Source organism: Phocoena phocoena, chromosome 17 (genome assembly GCF_963924675.1).
Source record: "Phocoena phocoena chromosome 17, mPhoPho1.1, whole genome shotgun sequence".
In the NCBI taxonomy this organism is placed as follows: domain Eukaryota; kingdom Metazoa; phylum Chordata; class Mammalia; order Artiodactyla; family Phocoenidae; genus Phocoena; species Phocoena phocoena.
In genome coordinates, this window is record NC_089235.1 from 6,757,815 (window position 1) to 6,781,651 (window position 23,837).

The 23,837-nt window shown below is 39.1% G+C and overlaps 1 protein-coding gene across 1 annotated transcript in view; it reads right to left on the reverse strand.

The window, feature by feature from the left end:
* TOX (thymocyte selection associated high mobility group box) overlaps nt 1–23,837 on the reverse strand; it is a 302,115-nt gene that overhangs the window by 46,537 nt on the left and 231,741 nt on the right. The gene's annotated exons all lie outside the window — the stretch shown is intronic.

Here is a 23,837-nt window from a genome sequence, read left to right on the forward strand (position 1 = left end):
AATTTTAAAAATTCCTTAGGCTTTAAAAGTCCGTTAGGATGTCCTGCTAAACTATACACACTTCCACCCCGTCCCTCAGAGTAGGATAATCCTAACGGCATATATCACCCTGAATTTGAGAATTCAGTCAACATCACTCAAGACCTGGTTGATTACACTTACAGTCCTTCTTTACACTGTAATGAAATGCAAACATACAGCATTAACAGCTATTTATGGTGTAAGTTTCAAAATACTGATGCTTATTAGAGTGTCAATATTATATCATTATTAGTGATTACAGCATTCACAGTAATCCATGAAACTCTATTTCTTTGATTCTCATCATTTAAAAAAGGTTCTGAAAGTTAAGCATACTATGGTTCTCAGTTTACTTCTATATAGGCTAGTACTGGCCAAATGATCTACGAACTTCCGACTCAGAACATTTACAGGCTGGTATTAACCAATTGATTAATTGACGATTGAAATGATTTGACTACACAGTCCGATTTGAAAGTAAAGCTCTAAAGTTGCAAGGTCACCATATTAATCCATTATGCTATCTGGGTCACTGCTTTTTAGCCTTAATGAGACTCACTCTTACAATTCAAGCAGTGAATTTTATCTCTGCAAGAATTAGAATTAAAAGCATTGGAGGATGAAGCTCTTAACATGTCTAGAGGTCAAATGTGTTGTCAGAAGAGTGTGGTGGATTTCACTTAATGTTTCTCTGGCATATTTTTAAAATTAAAATAATGGGGACTATTTTGTGGTGCTTACAGAAGCAGCTCAGTTTTGTTCACTCTGAAGGGCATTGGGGAGTTCATGCAGGTAGAGGGTTTATAAAACAAGAGAGAGAAAAAGAGAAACAAATGGAAAAAAGGAGGGCAGTGAAGAGATATATGTTAACGTTACATTTGGGAATGGAAAAAGTAAAACTAATGTTACCTTTCTCTATTTCATTAAAAAAAAAACCCATATAGTGTCAGATATTACCACCATGACATGGAAATAATGAAAAGGTCAATTAAATAACTTAGTCATAGGAATTTTTTTCTTTTGGTAATAAAATCATTTTCTACCAATGCTCTCTAGTCATTTTACCAGCCTAGTTAGACCTCCCTGAAACTGGAGTGGTGACTGAAGAGGTGTCTGCCTGTGTTCTCTGTATTAGGTTTACTGTCTCCACCATAAGGCATCTTATTAGCCAATACCTTTTGACCTTTCCAAGTCTTGCTACTGCTTCATCTTCAGACTCAGTTCTAGGAATCGTAGACTCTGGCTCTCCTGGGTGAAGGGTTAGTCTGGCTCTATGGCTTTGTACCCATTGATTGCCTGGTTTAAATCAACCTTTTTCCCATAATTTAAACCACATTCCAATCCTTCAAAAGCAGCTCATAGCTCTCCTTTTTATGAAACCCCTCAGTAAGCAGGTATCACTATTCAGTGATACATGTGAGCGCTGCAGAGGCTCTGGTGACACGTTCTCAATCCACAGAAGAGGAGACTGAGGGGCTGTGAATGTCTGTTGAATAAATATATAAATGAATGACTAAAACCCAGAGATCTTAAATGACTTCCCCGAACCACACAGTTGGAGGTAAAACCTACATCCCTCAACTCCAGTCTTTGATCCTTCCTACTGTGTTAAGGAGCCGGTGCAATGTCTCACGCATCCCAAAGAGCGGGTTACAGTTAACTAAGGATAGCCGGGACGCCCATCCAGTGTCGCCCACACAAATCCACGGTTTTTACCTAGTCCCTTCATGTTGCCTCCACTCACATTGACTAAAATAGTTTTTGTTCCTGCTTAACTGTCCCTATAACTTCCATAATCTGACCTTCCCTGTGAGATAATACTAGCTTTCACAGTTATCCATAAAGTTGTGCTACTGAGTCTTTTCCAGGCCCGTACTCTAAGGCCCTGAGGTCCTCTTGTGTTCTTCCTTAGACCCTTAGCATGTAGAACTGGGCTCTCATTGTGGGCACAGAGTAACGGGTGCCCGTAAAGGGCACTGTCCTATACAGGGCAGCTCCCTCTCCCCGCCCTGCATCAAATAAAGCACTCACACGCATATTCAAACATATCTGTTTGTAGAGGACACATTTTTAGAGCCCTGCGAATCAAAAATGTTTACTAACAAAATCATACTTTAAATTATCTTCCCAAACATATGTATGTAGCTAATTGATATCGTTATTTCTCTGTCACATAAATCCCAGGTTACAAGCATGAACAGTTGTAACCTATCGGGAGCCCACTTCTCACCCTTTCAGAAATATTGTGGTTTCCACGTGACATTGCAGAAGATGACCTCTAAATTGACTTACACACAGAACTTCCAGATTTACGACCACAAATTTCACTTTAGAGCACCTATCTCTTCCTCCATTTTGTAATCCTTTTTATTGTTTTCTCATGCTAATTAGTGTGGTGGGTAGACCTCTGAGAACTAACATTGTATTTCCACCTTTGTTATATTAGTAGAAGGAGGTGGGCATGGTGGAAGGGGGTAGGGAATCAATCTGGGTCGGGACCACAGAGTACTCAACAGGGTACCACTGTTTCAACAGACTCATCGTTAGTTCAAAATATGGTGTCACCATGGGCTTCCCTGGTGGCGCAGTGGTTGAGAGTCCGTCTGCCGATGCAGGGGACGCGAGTTCGTGCCCCGGTCCGGGAAGATCCCACATGCCGCGGAGCGGCTGGTCCCGTGAGCCATGGCCGCCGAGCCTGCGCGTCCGGAGACTGTGCTCCGCAACGGGAGAGGCCACAACAGTGAGAGGCCCGCGTACCGCAAAAAAAAAAAAAAAAAAAAAAAAAAAAAAAAAAAAAAAAAAATATGGTGTCACCAATGGTGTTAGGCCAGCAGACAGCAGCTTTAACACTGAATCAAAGAATAATTTTCCTTTGTGGAGGGTGGCAAGCACAAATCAGAGAGCACACTCATCTCTTTAGGCCTCAGATGCACTTAGAAATAGATCTTAACACCCTTGGTGACATTTCTGAATTAGGAGGAGTTTTTCCATTTCACCTTGCTTTGACAGAAGCCAGTTTACTATTTATCACTGCCTAATGTATAATATGGGGCAAAGTAAACTGGAGGGACTCTGATTACTGAAAACTAAGAATAATTAGTCAGCTCATGAAGGTAAGCAAATGTTCTGATTACTGGTTTCCTTCTAGGAAGATGGTGACTAACTACAGGTCTTAATGTGAAATACGAAACTTCAACTTGCAAAATATTATTTCCTGTTACTCTCCGGTATTTTCAATTTACCGTGAATAATTCACTTAAGTCACGCTTAATCTCAACTGCTGTTCTGATTCCTCCCAGCTCCTTCACTGACTTTATTCTTCTTACAACTTTCCACCCCTAAATGGTTCCCTAACATTCTGTCTTTGAGTCGCATTTCTTCATCCAGCTAACGTGCATAATGATCTTGTTAATGGGGAACGTTCTAAATGAAAATGTACGATTCTGGCCCAAACTCCAGGTCTAACTCCGCTAGATGTCACTACTTGGACATCACCCCTGCTGAAAAACCGAATAATGTCTTCTTTCTCAAAACTATTTTGTACTCTGTGCCCAATTTCTTTCGATGATACCTTCATCCTCCCTGTCACTTCTACTCAAAATGTTCTAGTAATTTTGTGTTCATTCCTTTTCTATCAAACTCTTGTGAGTTCCACTGAGTCTGCTCTACAATACCTGTTCCATCTTCCCTTCGTCTCACTCACACACCATTCACGTATTTCAGGCCTTCATTTCATCCTCACTTGCAATAGCTACGTAACTAAAAAGAATATCTTCACATCCACCCCAAAGAGTACTGTAAAATTAATCTTCACGAGCCAGACTCAAAACCTTCCCAGTGATATCTGCCTACCAAATTGAATCCAAACTGTTTAGCATGCCATTCAAGATTCCAAATGAACTTTACTCCTTCTAAGTGTCCTTCACACACTTGATTGTCCAACCAAACCCAACTAATTGCTTTCCTTTGCCTCTCTCTCCCTTGAACACGTGTCTTTCTCTATGCTGCTCTTTCAGCATTCACTTTCTGAGCATTTGCTGTTTGAACTTTTGAAAAACAGTTACAAAAAAATACTTTGCTCAGTGATTTCTGGTTTGCACAGAACTTTTACCTACTGGGCCTCATAATTCCCCCTTGAGGTAGTCCTATAGAAATGGCTGTTTTGTACAAGTTTATTGAGAATGGTAGAGGAAAAATGGGCTCAGATCTCTCTACCAACAAAGATTAAAGTAGAAATAAGTTTATTTTACATATTTGTGATCTTTTCACAATTCCACGACAGCATTACCATATTCACATATCCAAACCCTGAATATACTGGGTTGGCCAAAAAGTGCCTACGGTTTTTAAGTAAAAATAGAAGACACATTTTTCATTTTCGCCAAGAACTTCATTGAACGACGTATTCACCCTTTTATTCCACTACCTTCTGCCATTTTCCAGGCAACTTCATAATTCCGTCGTCCCAAAACATTTTATCTTTTTGAGCAAAGAACTGTTCCAGGTGACTTTTTTTTTTTTTAACGTCTTTATTGGAGTATAATTGCTTTACATTGTTGTGTTAGTTGCTGCTGTATAACAAAGTGAATCAGCTATACATATACATATATCCCCATATCCCCTCCTTCTTGCGTCTCCCTCTCACCCTCCCTATCCTACCCCTCTAGGTGGTCACAAAGCACCCAGCTGATCTCCCTGTGCTATGCAGCGCTTCCCACTAGCTATCTATTTTACATTTGGTAGTGTATATATGTCCATGCCACTCTCACTTCGTCCCAGCTTATCCTTCCCCCTCCCCGTGTCATCAAGTCCATTCTCTACGTCTGCATCTTTATTCCTGTCCTGCCTCTAAGTTCCTAAGAACTTTTTTTTTTTAGATTTCATATATATGTGTTAGAATATGGTATTTGTTTTTCTCTTTCTGACCTTCTTCACTCTGTATGACAGACTCGAGGTCCATCCACCTCACTACAAATAACTCAATTTCGTTTCTTTTTATGGCTGAGTAATATTCCATTGTATATATGTGGCACATCTCCGTTATCCATTCATCTGTCGATGGACACTTAGGTTGCTTCCATGTGCTGGCTATTGTAAATAGTGCTGCAATGAACATTGTGGTACATGACTCTTTTTGAATTATGGTTTTCTCAGGGTATATGCCCAGTAGTGGGATTGCTGGGTCGTATGGTAGTTCTATCTTTAGTTTTTTAAGGAACCTCCATACTGTTCTCCATAGTGGCTGTATCAATTTACATTCCCACCAGCAAGAGGGTTCCCTTTTCTCCACACCCTCTCCAGCATTTATTCTTTGCAGATTTTTTAATGATGGCCATTCTGACCGGTGTGATACCTCATTGTAGTTTTGATTTGCTTTTCTCTAATGATTAGTGATGTTGAGCATTCTTTCATGTGTTTGTTGGCATTCTGTATATCTTCTTTGGAGAAATGTCTATTTAGGTCTTCTGCCCATTTTTGGATTGGGTTGTTTGTTTTTCTGATATTGAGCTGCATGAGCTGCTTGTAAATTTTGGAGATTAATCCTTTGTCAGTTGCTTCATTTGCAAATATTTTCTCCCATTCTGAGGGTTGTCTTTTCGTCTTGTTTATGGTTTCCTTTGCTGTGCAAAAGCTTTGAAGTTTCATTAGGTCCCATTTGTTTATTTTTGTTTGTATTTCCATTTCTCTAGGAGGTGGGTTAAAAAGGATCTTGCTGTGATTTATGTCATAGAGTGTTCTGCCTATATTTTCCTCTAAGAGTTTTATAGTGTCTGGCCTTACATTTAGGTCTTTAATCCATTTTGAGTTTATATTTGTGTATGGTGTTAGGGAATGTTCGAATTTCATTCTTTCACATGTAGCTGTCCACTTTTCCCAGAACCACTTACTGAAGAGACTGTCTTTTCTCCATTGTATATTCTTGTCTCCTTTATCAAAGATAAGGTGACCATACGTGCGTGGGTTTATCTCTGGGCTTTCTATCCTGTTCCATTGATCTATATTTCTGTTGTTGTGCCAGTACCATACCGTCTTGATGCCTGTAGCTTTGTAGTATAGTCTGAAGTCAGGGAGCCTGATTCCTTCAGCTCCGTTTTTCTTTCTCAAGATTGCTTTGGCTATTTGCAGTCTTTTGTGTTTCCACAGAAATTGTGAAATTTTTTGCTCTAGTTCCGTGAAAAATGCCATTGGTAGTTTGATAGGGATTGCACTGAATCTGTAGATTGCTTTGGGTAGTATAGTCATTTTCACAATGTTGATTCTTCCAATCCAAGAACATGGTATATCTCTCCATCTATTTGTATCATCTTTAATTTCTTTCATCAGTGTCTTATAGTTTTCTGCATACAGGTCTTTTGTCTCCTTAGGTAGGTTTATTCCTAGGTATGTTATTCTTCTTGTTGCAATGGTAAATGGGAGTGTTTCCTGAATTTCTCTTTCAGATTTTTCATCATTAGTGTATAGGAATGAAAGAGATTTCTGTGCATTAATTTTGTATCCTGCTACTTTACCAAATTCATTGATTAGCTCTAGTAGTTTTCTGGTAGCATCTTTAGGATTCTCTATGTATAGTATCATGTCATCTGCAAACAGTGACAGCTTTACTTCTTCTTTTCCCATTTGGATTCCTTTTATTTCTTTTTCGCCTCTGATGGCTGCGGCTAAAACTTCCAAAACCGTTTTGAATAACAGTGGTGAGACTGGGCAACTCTGACTTGTTCCTGATCTTAGTGGAAATGGTTTCAGTTTTTCAACATTGAGAAAGATGTTGGCCTTGGTTTGTCATATATGGCCTTTATTATGTTGAGGTAGGTTCCCTCTATGCCTACTTTCAGGAGAGTCTTTATCATAAATGAGTGTTGAACTTTGTCGAAAGCTTTATCTGCATCTATTGAGATTATCATATGGTTTTTATCCTTCAATTTGTTAATATGGTGTATCACTTTGATTGATTTGTGTAGATTGAAGAATCCTTGCATTCCTAGGACAAATCCCACTTGATCATGGTGTATGATCCTTTTAATGTGCTGCTGGATTCTGTTTGCTAGTATTTTGTTGAGGATTTTTGCATCTATGTTCATCAGTGATATTGGCCTATAGTTTCCTTTTATTGTGACATCTTTGTCTGGTTTTAGTATCAGGGTGATGGTGGCCTCGTAGAATGAGTTTGGGAGTGTTCCTCCGTCTGCTATATTTTGGAAGAGTTTGAGAAGGATAGGTGTTAGCTCTTCTCTAAATGTTTGATAGAATTTGCCTGTGAAGCAATCTGGTACTGGGCTTTTGTTTGTTGGAAGATTTTTAATCACAGTTTCAGTTTCAGTGCTTGTGATTGATCTGTTTGTATTTTCTATGTCTTCCTGGTTCAGTCTCAGAAGGTTGTGCTTTTCTAAGAATTTGTCCATTTCTTCCACGTTGTCCATTTTATTGGCATATACTTGCTTGTAGTAATCTCTCATGATCGTTTGTATTTCTGCAGTATCAGTTGTTACTTCTCCTTTTTCATTTCTAATTCCCTTGATTTGAGTCTTCTTGTCCCTTTTTTCCTTGACGAGTCTGGCTAATGGTTTATCTGTTTTGTTTATCTTCTCAAAGAACCAGCTTTTAGTTTTATTGATCTTTGCTGCTGTTTCCTTCATTTCTTTTTCATTTATTTCTGATCTGATCTTTATGATTTCTTTCCCTCTGCTAACTTTGGGGTTTTTTTGTTCTTTCTCTAACTGCTTTAGGTGTAAGGTTATGTTGTTTATTTGAGAGTTTTCTTGTTTCTTGTGGTAGGCTTGTATAGCTATAAACTTTCCTCTTAGAACGGCTTTTGCTGCATCCCATAGGTTTTGAGTCATTGTGTTTTCATTGTCATTTGTTTCTAGGTATTTTTTGATTTCCTCTTTGATTTCTTCAGTGGTCTCTTGGTTATTTAGTAGCATATTGTTTAGCCTCCATGTGTTTGTATTTTTTAGTTTTTTTTCCCTGTAATCGATATCTAGTCTCATAGCATTGTGGTAGGAAAAGATACTTGATACAATTTCAATTTTCCTAAATTTACCAAGGCTTGATTTGTGACCCAAGATAGGATCTATCCTGGAGAATGTTCCATGAGCACTTGAGAAGAAAGTGTATTCTGTTGTTTTTGGATGGAATGTCCTATAAATATCAATTAAGGTTATCTTGTTTAATGTGTCATTTAAAGCTTGTGTTTCCTTATTTTCTTTTTCTTTTTTTAAAAAAAATTATTTATTTTATTTATTTTTGGCTGTGTTGGTTCTTCATCGCTGTGCATGGGCTGTTCTCTAGTTGCGGCAAGTGAGGGCTACTCTTTGTTGTGGTGCATGGGCTTCTCCTTGTGGTGGCTTCCCTTGTTGCAGAGCACGGGCTCTAGGTGCACAGGCTTCAGTAGTTGTGGCTTGTGGGCTCAGCAGTTGTGGCTTGTGGGCTCTAGAACGCAGGCTCAGTAGTTGGGCACATGGGTTTAGGTGCTCCGTGGCATGTGGGATCTTCCCAGACCAGGGCTCGAACTGAATTCCCCTGCATTGGCAGGCAGATTCTTAACCACTGTGCCACCAGGGAAGCCCCACCTTACTTATTTTCATTTTGGATGATCTTTCCATTGGTGAAAGTGAGGTGTTAAACTCCCGTACTATGATTGTGTTACTGTCGATTTCCCCTTTTATGGCTGTTAGTATTTGCATTATGTATTGAGGTGCTCCTACATTGGGTGCATAAATAGTTACAATTGTTATATCTTCTTGGATCGATCCCTTGATCATTATGTAGTGTCCTTCTTTGTCTCTTGTAACAGTTTTTATTTTAAAGTCTATTCTGTCTGATATGAGAATTGCTACTCCAGCTTTCTTTTGATTTCCATTTGCATGGAATATCTTTTTCCATCCCCTCACTTTCAGTCTGGATGTGTCCCTAGGACTCAAGTGGGTCTCTTGTAGACAGCATATATACAGGTCTTGTTTTTGTATCCATTCAGCCAGTCTATGTCTTTTGGTTGGCACATTTAATCCATTTACATTTAAGGTAATTATCGATACGTATGTCCCTGTTACCATTTTCTTAATTGTTTTGGGTTTGTTATTGTAGGTCTTTTCCTTCTCTTGTGTTTCCTGCCTAGAGAAGTTCCTTTAGCATTTGTTGTAAAGCTTGTTTAGTGGTGCTGAATTCTCTTAGCTTTTGCTTGTCTGTAAAGGTTTTAATTTTCTCTGTCGAATCTGAATGAGATCCTTGCTGGGTAGAGTGATCTTGGTTGTAGGTTTTTCCCTTTCATCACTTTAAATATTTCCTGCCACTCCCTTCTGGCTTGCAGAGTTTCTGCGGAAAGATCAGCTGTTAACCTTATGGAGATTCCCTTGTGTGCTTTTTGTTGCTTTTCCCTTGCTGCTTTTAATATTTTTTCCTTGTATTTAATTTTTAATAGTTTGATTAATATGTGTCTTAGCATGTTTCTCCTTGGATTTATCCTGTATGGGACTCTCTGTGCTTCCTGGACTTGATTGACTATTTCCTTTCCCATATTAGGGATGTTTTCAACTATAATCTCTTCAAACATTTTCTCAGTCCCTTTCTTTTTCTCTCCTTCTTCTGGGACCCCCTATAATTCGAATGTTGGTGCATTTAATGTCCCAGACATCTCTGAGACTGTCCTCAATTCTTTTCATGCTTTTTTCTTTATTCTGCTCTGCAGTAGTTATTTCCACTATTTTATCTTCCAGGTCACTTACCCGTTCTTCTCCTCAGTTATTCTGCTATTGATTCCTTCTAGAGAGTTTTTAATTTCATTTATTGTGTTGGTCATCATTGTTTGTTTGCTCTTTAGTTCTTCTAGGTCCTTGTTAAACGTGTCTTGTATTTTCTCCATTTTGTTTCCAAGATTTTGGATCATCTTTACTATCATTACTCTGAATTATTTTTCAGGTAGACTGCCTATTTCCTCTTCATTTGTTTGGTGTGGTGGGTTTTTACCTTGCTCCTTTATCTGCTGTGTATTTCTATGTCTCCTCCTTTTGCTTAACTTACTGTGTTTGGGGTCTCCGTTTCACTGGCTGAGGTTTGTAGTTCCCGTTGTTTTTGGTGTCTGCCCCTAGTGGCTAAGGTTGGTTCAGTGGGTTGTGTACGCTTCCTGGTGGAGGGGACTAGTGCCTGTGTTCTGGTGGATGAGGCTGGATCTTGTCTTTCCCATGGCAGGACTGCGTCCGGTGGTGTGTTTTGGGGTGTCTGTGAACTCAATATGATTTTAGGCAGCCTCTCTGCTAATGGGTGGTGTTGTGTTTCTGTCTTGCTAGTTGTTTGGCATAGGGTGTCCAGCACTGGAGCTAGCTGGTCGTTGAGTGGAGCTGGGTCTTAGTGTTGAGACAGAGTTGTCTGGGAGAGCTCTTGCCGATTGATATTATATGGGGCCGGGAGGTCTCTGGTGGACCAATGTCCTGAAGTCGGCTCTCCCACCTTGGAGGCTCCGGCCTGACACCCGGCTGGAGCCCCAAGACCCTATCAGCCACATGACTTTTGGGAAGTCTGAGGTCTTCTGCCAGTGTCCAGTAGGTGTTCTGTAGGAGCTGTTCCACATGTAGTTGTATTTTTGATGTATTTGTGGGGAGGAGGATGATCTCCACGTCCTACTCCTCTGCCATCTGGAAGGTCCTCCCCCGGTGCCTTTTACAGTCTTCCAGGGAACTGAAAGTTTTTCCATTAAAAGAATTTTGTAAAGACCTAAATAAATGGAAATCCGAAGGTGCAGTGTCTGATGAATATGGAGAATGAATCTGAACTTCTCAGCCAAGCTGTAACAGTTTTTGTCTGATCATCTAAGAAACACGCAGTCTTGCGTTATCCTGATGGAAGATAATGAGTTTTTTGTTGACTTAATTCTGGATGCTTTTGTCAAGTGCTGCTTTCAGTTGGTCTAACTGGGAGCAGTACTTCTTGGAATTAATCGTTTGGTTTTCCAGAAGGAGCTCATAATAAAGGACTCCCTTGCAATCCCACAATATACACAACATCAGCGTCCTTGGATGAAGACCAGCTTTTGGTGTAGTTGGTGGTGGTTCATGTCACTTACACCAGGATCTCTTCCATTTCACATTACTGTACAGTATCTACTTTTCATCACCAATCACAATTTGTTTTAAAAATGGAACGTTTTCATTACATTTAAGTAGAGGATCTCATGTGGAAATATGGTCAAGAAGGTTTTTTTTTTGCTTAACTTATGTGGAACCCAAACATCAAAGGGATTAACATAACCAAGCTGGTGCAAATGATCTTCAATGCTTGATTTGGATATTTTGAGTATGTCGGCTATCTCTCACGTGGTATAACGCTGATTGTTCTCAATTAATGTCTCGATCTGATCGCTGTCTACTTCAACTGGTCTACGTGACCGTGGAGCATCATCCAGCAAGAAATCTCCAGCATGAAAATTTGGAAACCACTTTTGACATGTTCGATCAGCCACGCCACCTTCTCCTTAAACTGCACAAATCTTTTTTTGCATTTCGGTTGCATTTTTACCTTTCTTGAAAGAATAAAGCAAAGGGACTTCCCTGGTGGTCAGTGGTAAATAATCCTCCTTCCAAAGCAGGGGACACAGGTTCGACCCCTGGTCGGGGAACTAAGATCCCACGTGCCGTGGGGCAACTAAGCCTGTGCACCACAACTACTGAGCCTGCACCTCAATGGGAGAGCCCACATGCCACAACTAGAGAGAGAGAACCCACATGTCTCAATGAAGACCATCCTGCGTGCTGCAACTAAGACCCAACACAGCCAAAAAAAAAAAAAAATTTTTTTTTAAATTAAAAAAAAAAGAAATAAAAAAAAAAAAAAAAGAAATAATAAAGCATAATATCCCAAAAATGTTGTTTTCTTCCACCTTCAATATTAAAATGCTACACAAAAATTCACCCATTTTGATAAGTCTTTTTTTAAATGCATGCTGATATGACAGCTGTCACATATGATCTAACAAAATTGTTTTGAATGAAGTTAGAGACAACTAAGTGCTATTCTCATAGCCACCTTACGGAAGAAAATCAATGAACCTTTTGGGCAACCCAATATTTTGAAGTGAAGTTCAAAAGTCAGCTCATCTACAAAGCTTTAAGAACCTTCTTATTATGAACTGCCAGAGCATTCTGTTTGTACTTTCTTTGTGGGACACTACTTTTAAATTTCTTAAACGTGTACTCCTAGACAGTAATCATGATTTGTACATGACTAATGCATTTTTCAATCCTTCCTGAGATCTCTTTTAGTTACATTAGGTATTCCAAGTATTCAAAAAATACCTGCCCAGTCAGTACATAAATGAAGAAATAAACACTACAAGTATAAACTGACTTTAACCAGTTCGATGATCTTTATTTTTTCCTGTGAATGTCATCTAGCATTAGTCCCAAGATGAAAAGAAAATATGAATAATGTCTGCTTCCATTTGTGGCAGAAACCTCAAGCTGTGCCCTCTACCACTCATTTACTTTTGTCTGGAGGGACAGGCCTCCGGTAGTTGGCTGTCTAGCTGGAAAGCTGGCTAACAGAGGGCACTGCCTCCTTCCTTTGCAGCTCTGTATGGCCATGTGACCATGTTTTGGCTACTGAAATATAAATGAAAGTGCTGGGAGGTACTTCCAAGAAATCTCCTTGAAGGAAGGGTTCACATTCTTTTGTTCTTTTCTGCTGGCAAAAATGTGGATGTGATGATTAGAACTCAGGAAAATGTCTCGGACCAGCGCCCTTAGGATGTTGGAGGCACAGGAAAGAAGCTTGAGTGTCCAATTATCATGAAGACACCGGACCCTGGACAACCTACTTACTGTGGGAGTATTTAATGTGGAAGGGAAGAAAATGTCAATCTTTTTTCAGTGGTTTTGAGTTTCCTGTTATACGTAGCGGAACTAATCTTGACTGATACACCCTAATAGATTCAAAACTCAAAAAGGCAGGGATAGAATCTACTTCGTTTACCATTTTAGCTCTAGTATCTAGCACAGACCTTGGCACATAGTAGATACTCAACACATATTTTCTTGAGTTCCACTGAATAGATGCTCAGGTACATTTAAGATTGATGACTCTGGCTTCACATAAATAATACCACAAATCCCTGATCTTTGGGAAACTACCTTTGCTAAATTCTCAGGACTCAAATGTCTCAAGGTACTTTCTAACCTGTGTGTGAATTTCTCATTTTGTTTATTTCAAGCCCAGTGAGCTTTGTTTTTTTCTTGGCTAAAAGTCCTGCATGTTGTTGTATTTTAATTTTGAATGGCTCTTAATATTTATCTACCCATTGGGGAAACTCAATCCATTGAAAATGGATGCTAAATTTCACTTTTTTGAGAACGAGAACTGTTTCCTTAAATTTTGCAGATTGTTACTGAGGACCAATATTGTTCTTTAATTATGGGAGCTCACAAATGTCAATTAAAGTAATGGAGGAAGATTATGATGATGAAAATTATGATGAACTCCACTGAGTTCCTTCAAAACCTTTTTCCAATTAATGGAAAGCAAAAGCTCAGTTAAAACCAATTAGGAAACCAAAGCAGATATCATGTGTTCTCCCTCATGATCTGCCTTGTAATCCATGGCTTGATGCTAATACCATGTTCCTTTCTCCCCTGGCCCATACCTACAGTGTAAGAGCGCCAGGTTGAGGGTACAGCTTGAGTGGGAAACTTCAGGCACGCTATTCGATACATATTTCAACACGTGTTCTCACATTATTTTTCTTGGATTCTCTTTGAAAAGGAAAAGAAAAAAATACCCAAGTTGTTCATCTCAGATTATTTTTAAAAATGAGTAACACTTTGGTATAACTAATACCAAAAGAAAAGAAAGATCCTTAAAACAACATTAGGTGTATTCGTGACAAAAGGGCGTTAAAATCTCACACTTGAACGGCACCAGAACAAATGAAGGCCTGCGTTTCAGCATTTAAAATTGTGTGTTTCACAATCCTTCAGAGTCTGTTTTCTTCTTTCAAATATCAGCATCCTTCCCAGTCCAACATGTGAACCTCGAAAGCTATCATTATCGCTGCCTCTAGCAGACAATCCATATCAAAACAGTCGTGCACATAAAGCTCTAACGATGTCTTGGCTTTCTCTGCTCTGATCCAGCTGTTTGAGTGAACAGCAGTTGGTGAACAGAGCCTGGAACATGGGGAGCCCCCAGGCCTTATTTGCTAATGCGGCTCCACCAGCTGCTGCCTTCTGTGGGCTTTGTGGGCGAGGCCTGGAATTTTGCCAGTTTCAGCAGGAAGAAGAGAACGTGAGGAATCTCTGAAGCCCTTCCGTTTACCCCTGTCTGTCAGAATTTGACACCCTTTGCTGTTGAGTGCTTTTCCCAGGGCTATGAGGAGACCCCGCCGGCTTAGGCTGTGACAAGTGCTTACTCTCGGTCCCTTTTGTACACACTATCAAACACACACCGTCCTCAGCATCTAAAGAAAAACTTCTGAGCCTTGCTCTTGGTACCCCATTCAGCCTTGCATGATTAATCAGGCCAGGAAGGCTAAGCACTTCCATTTTTCTTAGGAATAATGCACTCTGAGAGGCTAGGAGAAGAATGTAAATGTTGATATTATTTAAGTCCCCAATTTGATTACATATTTTTGCCAGGGATTCAATTAATATGTAAATGTATACACCCAGACAAATTCGTGGGTAAATTTAATAGTCAAATTTTATTTATTATTTTCCTGAATGCATTTCCAAGAGGGAGCTAAATTATTTGTTGTCCAAATTAAATCATTTCTATGTGATCTCCTCGTGTGATCTGTTTATTATTTAAAAACGTATTTTAAATAAACTTTAACACTCTCTGCTATTAGATTTCTGATTTTGAAGACTGATATCTAATATCAGAAGAGGGGAAATCTGGGAAATACATATGCAGTTCGAAAGAAACATTAAAGATTTTTATGAAAATGTATTTTTATCCTAATATTTGGTCAGAATAACTTGATTTCAACTCTGAAGTTCCAAAAAAATTGTTTTTGAATTTAACATTCTACTTTTCTTCCAAAAGACAATATGAACAAATAGCGTGCAGGTTTCTTGACAGTGCACTAAAATGGAATATTTATAGTTTAGTTAGGATAGTCATCATAAAACTATTACAAGAAAGCAAGAACTCTGGAGCATAATTCATTAAATATTTGCCAAAAGCCCAGACACAGCACTCTCTAGAATTACCATCCTTGGGGAAGACTAAAACCACCTCGGAAAGCAAGCACTCATGTCCATGTGACATTCCATAACACCTGACCATCCTCCGCCCTCAAACTGGGGTCTCTCCCTCATCGTAGCCTCTTCCATGAATCAGGACCCTTATTACACAAGGGATTTGATATGATAGAGGAAAACATCACTGAAAGTTTTAAACATCATGGCTAAAGATCATTTTAAATTAAAAAATTTTAATTTAATTAACTTTTTGTATGCTCTCCCAGGGATGAACCAAAGATCAAACATCGAAGACAGAAAGCCACAGAAGGAGGGAGGACCCCCAACCTCTGAATGTCCTCAGTGTCTTTGCCAGGTCCTGACCCTCCCTGACAGAGCTTGACTTCTATTTCTGTTACATCCCCTAGATCCAGAAAGAAACATTTTAGCTGCCCTAGTGTATGCATCCGGATTCATTTTTACAAACTGGAAAAGCAATTCTGTATCATTTTATTTGATTTCTTTTTCTTCCTTTTTCCAGATGGGAGGTAGTGTGCTATGGTGGAGGAAACCCTGCTCATGACATCATCAGACGAGCTCTGATCCTAATGAGCTGTCTTACTTTTTTTTTTTTTTTTGCGGTATGTGGGCCTCTCACTGTTGTGGCCTCTCCCGTTGCAGAGCACAGGCTCTGGACGCGCAGGCTCAGCGGCCATGGCTCACGAGCCCAGCCGCTCCGCGGCACGTGGGATCCTCCCGGACCAGGGCACGAACCCGTGTCCCCTGCATCGGCAGGCGGACTCTCAACCACTGCGCCACCAGGGAAGCCCTGTCTTACCTTTAATAATTAATCTGGCCCTCATTTTCCACCTCTGCAAAATAGGTGGATAACAACTTTTCAGCAGCAAATATTTATTGAGTGCTTACTCTAGAGGCACTGCTCTAGGTACCAGGTAAACAACAGTGACCAGGTACACTGAAATCCCTCCCCTCCGCAGCTCGTTTTCCAGCGGGGCAAACAGACAATGTGATAAATAAGTGTTAGACGTAGTTTGTTTGATAGTGGTAAGTTTTAAAGAGACTAACCTGAGAGAAATGTACTGACCTTAATGCTTGCTTCAAAGTGCACTTGTGAGGATTACCTAGAATAAAAACTATGAACATGTTCTGCCAGATGTGAACTTATTTTGTGGTTGGTGCTCACATGCATTACCTTTTGTGGAAGAGGCTGATGTTTACCTTTTGCTATCAACCTTGTGTCACTTTCCCTGACTAGTTCTCTTTCATGGTGAGCCACTGACATGGTTGTAACCAAGCATTCTGGCTGCCCAAAGCTTGCATCTGTGGGGACCTTCCCTGGGATAAGCTGGGCAGCTCATGTCACAGAGTACAGGGGTTCACTGTGAGAAAGTAAATAGCCCAGATAACGGTTGAACTTATAACCCAGATTTTAATAGCTCCCTGATCAAGGCTAAGAGGCTAACTGGTAGATAAACAGTTCAAAAAATTTTTAATGCGTACAAATGGATTGCAGTTCATAGTATACCATTCTCTCCCATCAACCCTGTACATACAGTCTCTCTTTTGGATCACAATGATGGCCGGGAGGTTACGGGGTAGAGTGATGTCTTCTAACTGCACAGTTGGAAAGATTTTTTTTTTTACTCAAATCGAGGCACTCCATTTTTGATTGCGTCATGCCAACACTCTGTCTCTTGCTGTTACTGCTAAGCTATCAACATTTCAGTGTTACCAAGCTTCACGCTGTGCTTCAGGGAGCCCTTGAACGGGTCCCTCTGCCCAGCTCAAATAAGGGAGACACGCAAATGTACAGTGGGCGAGCTTGACTCTTAGCTGACAAGGAGCATCTCTCTTAATTCCAATTCATGGCAGGACGTGAAGGCTCAGGGACTGGAATTTCTCCCGTAACTATCAATAAAAGGGTTTGGGGGACCATGTGGTCCACCCTCCGTTTCCCCAGACATCTGAAGTAGCAGTTCCTACACACTTGTACACTTCTGGTAATAGGAGTCCATGAGTCCGCTCTGTGTCTACTGTGATTAGAGTCAGCGAAGCCCTTTATTTGTATAGATCCTGGCTTTCACGTCGGCACTGCAGAGTGTAGGCAGCGCTGTGTTCATGGGGCTAAAATCTTATATTAACGTGTATTCAAACATGCTAATGTCTGTTCACATTTCCTCTGCTTTGATGTTCTCAGAGAAGGGACTGAATAATGTGCCTTATTTTCAGAACTCTCTCAAAGGATTGTGTGCCTTGGAACAAAAAGAATGGATTGGAAGAATAGGTGATAAGAAAATTGGGAAATGTTACGAGACCTGCCCTGTGGGAGTTGTGGTTTACCTACGAGAACTTGCTCTGTATATTTATAGCATCACAAGTCAGCTTAAATGGTTTCTTATATTATACTTAAACCTGAAAATTTAAGTGAATTTCATAGTTTCTACTGGAATATTAATGGGATGCTGGTAAAAGTGCAGATGTCAAGTGGAATATTGACATCTTAACATCAGTTCAGAAAAGAGATATTTGACTTCATTTAGAGGCTCTTAAATCATTAGATACACATGACATTCCCTTAAAAGTGTATCTCAAGAAGCAAAATTAAAACCTTGTAGTCTGCTTGGCCCAGATAGCTTCCCTACGCAGAATATTTGTATGCTCCCAACTTACTGGGGACTTGAAGAAAAGTACAATTTTAAATTAGTATGTTATTATGGAAATCTTCCAATAATCCTTTTAATAATGTATTATAAAACATTAAAATAGCCTTTCTAAGATAGGAAAGGCTGGAAATCCTCTCCTATTGAGTATAATATTAATAAATTGGTAAAATCAGTCTAGGAAAATTACAATGTCTTTCAGTTCCTTTGAAGTGTCTGACTTGGTAAGTGACCTTAAGCCCCTTTAAAACAATTAAAAGATTCAAATATTTGTCTGCCAAAATTTTATAGCATGTTAGATAATGGGGTGAATGTAGTTATACATAGTCTCTATATTTCTGGGTATACCTAATTTAGTTAATATTAACATTACTCACTCATTTATGCTTTTATACACTTTGAGTCATATAAGGTCAAGGTCTCAAAACTAATCATAAAACTACAGAATGCTATTCATGCTAATATAATAACTCTTTCTTTAAAACAACTGCCAATAAATTTCATTATAAAAAGTTACTAAAAGTGTTAAAAACCTATTAAACGTCAAAGAATTTGCCTGACTCAAACTTCTAATAAAGAAAGAGAATAGGCTTTCTTTCTGAATTATTTAAATCTTTACTGACTGTGCATTAAACCATGAAATTAGAAAAGTGTTATTAGAAGTGTTCTCTGGTTTTTATAAAAGTTGGATCCCAGAATGTATCAAGCTATAGTCTTTAACTAGACTAGTTAAAGCCGTAGGTTTTTAATCCCAAATATATGGCTTCTACTGATATAAAGGTCATAATTAAAACTCTATCCTGTAACTTGGTGATAATAAAATTATTATTACAGAAGCACACATGTCCATTTAAAATATATGAACTACATGTTCCAATTTTAATTTGGACAAATATTTTCATTTTTTTCAATCTCTCAATGTCCACTAAACTGATGTTTTTAGGTGTCCTTTATAAAAAACGATGGTTGAAAGAACTTACTGGGGAAGATGTGGCTAGAATCTCGAATGACTGAATTTAATGCACTGATTCCTTGGGTAGGAAATTCAATTCGATATGTTTTCCTTCACACTTAAGGCAGGCCTGGTACTATTAGAGGCCCTCAGGGAAATAAAGACAGATATACTGTCCCTGTGCTTGAAGAGCTCCCAGTGTAGGGAGACATACTATAATACAAGTCAGAGGGGATTAATTCCTGTAGCCGGAAGTACCCTACTGTAGAGTTGCAGGGGAAGGAGTGTGACTTCCAAGTAAGGGACTAATGGTTGACAGATGGTTCTGAAATGTGCAAATAATGCTGCAACAAGGAATGTGTCTGCATTGCATTGAAACTGTAGTGAGCACCACTGAGAATTAAGAGTGCTTCTCAACATAAGAAGACATTTGGAAAATGGAAATGAATAGAATTTACCTCTGGAGGCTATATTATTGACACTAGACACACCAACTGATTGTCATGGTCACCATATCTGCTGCATTTTCAAGAAAGTAATGATTTGCCTATGGTAATATGAAATAAAATTGAACAAAAATAAAATAATTATGTGGCTTTTCCACTAAAGGATGATTTTTAAATATTAAAAACTCAATGCACGATCAAATCATATTTTTAAAAAATGTGACTAAGAGCAATCTGATAGTTTGATTTCTGTTTGGGAATCAGCAATTTGACTTTCAAGTGTTTTATCTTCTGAATCTTCGGATGCCTAGAGACTTAGTCTGTAGTTTCAAGACTATAAGTCAGAGTATATTCTGAAGTATCAAGGTGCTCTAACTGAAAGAAGCCAATAAAACTCACTAACATTTGATGCTACATAAGCAGAGAGACCATTTTATCAGTCCCCAGACCATTTTATCAGTCCCCAAATATGGGCCTGCGTTCTAAAAAAATATCTATGGGCACACAAACAACAGCCATTTTCACCTGGATCTTTACAACATTCATTTCATTAACTAAAAATGTTGCCACGTAAATTACGCTTTCACGGAACAAGTGGATCTTGTTTTCTTTATACTGCCCCACCTGTCAATCAGCGCCATTCACTTGTTAGTGAAGTATGTTACCCAGAAGGAAGAAAGAAGCAAAACACTCTGTGAAAGGAGGTAAGTGCACAAATCTTACTGTAGGTCTAGGTTGGGCTCATGGATAAGTGATATGAAAGCTTCAGACCTCTCTGAGACAAAAAGGAAAAGTACAAGGAGTATAAAACAGATTCCTTGTGGGGAATGAGCACTGAGTGGACATCATATGCTTAGAAAAATAAATTTCCTTCCTCTTTAATAGTAAAAGTTAGCTAAATGGATGCTTGATGGGTTTATGAGAGCTGGTATCAGGAACTCTGAACAGAAAAGAAGCGCTTTCTACACATTACATTCAATTTTTGATGAAGACAAGTTTTCCACCTGATTAATCATTAAGTGGCATCTCTCCCACCTGCTCTCCCTGAAGAAGTGGTGGATGGCTGGGACACTGGGGGAGCTGTTGATCTCGAAGCACGGTAAAGGGGGACCCAATGTAAGTTTTAAAAGTGGTCTGCAAAGGGTTCATCCACAGGAGGGTGATGAACACACGTGTTGATGATCATGATTCTGACGTGGCCTCTGCCTTGACAGGAAGGCTATCTTAGAATAAAAATTCACTTAAATTAGCAGCAACTCTGAATATTCATGCCCATAATCTGGGTAACATAATTTCGGTAAAATGTGTAAAAATTCCCAGGAAAGGGGGTGTCTCTTTTAATTTAATTTAAATTTAGTGTCTTGGTTTTTTGTTTAATTCTTGTTAAAAACGGTTCTAGCTACCTTTGCCCACTTTTCTGCCCCAGTTAAACAACTGATTCTAAATGAAATGTAATCCATATTCTTTTTATCAGGAATCTTGAAGGATTTCAAAAGCTTGGATCTGCCTCTCAATAATCATTTTGTAGTTCTGTGGCTGTGGAAAGTGAACTAATAGTTTGCTGATCTGTGGACGCATCCTTCCTAATGAACGTTTTTCTGATCTTTAAAGTGCTATGTGGCAAAAAAAAAAGTAAAATAAAATAAAAAGTAATAGTGAGCTGAGAGGTCTGCTTGAGTGGACTCTTGTTAACAGAGACATGCCAGGGGAACTTTGTTTTTATATTAGAAGTTATACTCAATTTATTATTTTATTACTTTTCCCCCTAAATTTCAGTAATAGCATTGATGTATTCTAACAACAGAAAAGAACTACTTCACCTTAGATAAAGCCTAAAAGCCTGTGTTTAGGCTAAATCCATATACTAACAGAGCTATTTAAACAATAAAAACCTGTATTATAAAAGAGTTTGCTTGCATCTAGTACATACAGAAATTGCTGTATGAGAAGGTATACTGACACTTCATCAAGCATTGGTTCAAAAGGAAAGCCCAACAAGAACAGAGTTCTGGACATTAGAAAGGATAAATAATTTCAAGATTTGCATAATTACAAAGCTGATAAGCCCCAAACGTTTCAATGCCACCAGAATAAAAATAGGAGCATTGTGTATTATGAAAATTTAATTGCAACAAAGTAACTGATAAAAACGACTGTTGTATTACAATTTACTTCTGGAGACATTAGTAACTTTTATGCTTAAGCAATGCCATGGGAGCATCTAAGAACATTTCTCCAAAGTTATACACTGCACCCAGAAAAAATGTCCATTTGTAGAATGGCCACTTAGAATAGCAGTAGAATCTTACTAATTGGTCAGTTATATATTGATACTTAATATTCTGCTGTCCCCTTATTCCCTGATAATAAAATAATCCAAATATCAATGCCAAATCGAGTAGCTTTTAAAAGAATGTTAAATATGTGTGCTACTGCAAGACAAGATATTTCTTGCAAGTTATGAAAAATGCACTTTGCTCATGGGTAAAATGTAGTTTAATGATATGGAAATAAGCTCACAGTTCCTCTGTATTGTATTTACAATTTTGTGTCTAAAACAGATTTAATATCTCTAGCATAATTATATGACCACAAGATGACAATCCAATAAATGGGGAAAAATCTCAATTACATTGATCAACTGAAGGGAAAGAGAAAAACTTACAACATTAAAGTTTAGAGCCTATTATAAGGGAACAAGGAAGAATATCTAGCCAGCAGTTTTTAACTTTAAAACCATCTGATCATTTTTCTACATTTATAAAATGTACATCTACATTTATAAAAGCTAATAGAAATTTCCAGTTACAATTTATTTTCTGAAGAAAAAAATGCTCTTGGAAAAGACAGAAGTCAGAACCTTTTAAAAGATGCATTGCATTTTATTTCCTCTTTCACAGGCCAGGGGTATTTTAGTTGAAGACTAGAAATATTTGTATTTTCATGTTCTTTTTTTAATGAAACAGGCAGATAGCTTTTTTGGGGCTTACGTTCCTTGTCTTGTTTGCCCCCAAAACTTTCACTGGATGCTCACTGTTTGTGGCACGCACTCAGGTGTGGCCTGGATTTGGTGGCGGTGGGGTGGAGGGAAGAACTGACTGGGGGGCGGGTGTCAAGATGAATAAGGCTCTACCCTTCGGTCTCTCGAAGGCAGCCTCCTCAGAGACACTTGCCTTGACAGGCCTACCAAAGTACATCCATCCTCCCCATCCCAGGCATCTTTTTCACAGCATGATGACTACCTACAATTATCTAGGGCAGAGCTCTGCAAATTTTGACATGCACACGAATCCCCTGCGGATCTTCCTAAAATATGATTCTGACCCAGGGAGTCTTGGGAGGGGCCTGAGATTCAGGGTCTCTGACAAGGTCCCAGGTGGTGCCAATGTGGCCGGTACATGAAGCCAAGTTTGAGTGGCAGGGCACTAATCAGTGTGTTCGTGATTGACTTCCCTGACCAGACTCTGAATTCTGAGAGCAGGGTCCTTTGCCTGCCTTGTTTGCTGCCCTTTCTCAGTGCAAGACTCAGGTACCCCGAAGAACTGGGCTCAGGGAGAATCATGCAGCAGCAAACTGAACTGCAGAACCAGCTGGTAAAGCTCCCAGCTCTCCCAAGAGAGTTTTGTCTATCCTTTGTGGATCCTTTTGCGTGTTTTTTTTTTTTTTTTTGGGCAGTACGCGGGCCTCTCATTGTTATGGCCTCTCCCGTTGCGGAGCACAGGCTCCGGACGCGCAGGCTCAGCGGCCATGGCTCATGGGCCCAGCCGCTCCCTGGCACGCGGGATCCTCCCGGACCGGGACACGAACCCGTGTCCCCTGAATCGGCAGGCGGACTCTCAACCACTGCGCCACCAGGAAAGCCCCTTTTGCTTGTTTTCACGCCGGGAGATTATGGTATAGAATTACCGACAGACAATGGGGCACTTTGACCTGGATTTTCGGTGGGTGGACTGATGAGAATGTTACTTCTTGCAGGTCTCAAGCTATTATTAATTAACTGGGGATGAGGAATGGGGGAGCCTCCAGCCACCAAACGTGACAGTTTATTGGCTAATGTGGGAATAAACTGTGACTCTTGGTCTTCAAAATTTTTCAAAATATAGGGCACAACCTTCCTAAAGTAGTTAAAAATTAGTGATTTAGAATTTCTTTACATGTAAATAACTTAGAAGACTAAGTGAAAATAAATTTTTATTTAATAAAATAAAACTTGTGTAATGCTGCAAAAGCACTGCTTAGAGGGAAATTTATACCGTTAAATGCACGTATTAGAAAAGGAGAAAGGTCTAAAATCAGTAACTTAAGCTTTTATCTTAGGAAACTAGAGAAGGAAGAGCAAGTTAATTCTAAACCTAGCAGAAGAAAAGAAATAATAAAAATTACAGAGAAATCAATGAAATTGACAACAGAAAAACAATAGGAAAAAAAAAAATCAACAAAGCCAAAAACCAGTTCTTTCAGAAATCATTAAAGTTGATAAACCACTAGTCAGGTTAACCAACAGAAAAAGAGAGGACACAAATTACCGATATCAGAAGTGAAAGAGGAGTCATCACTACAGATCCCAAGCACA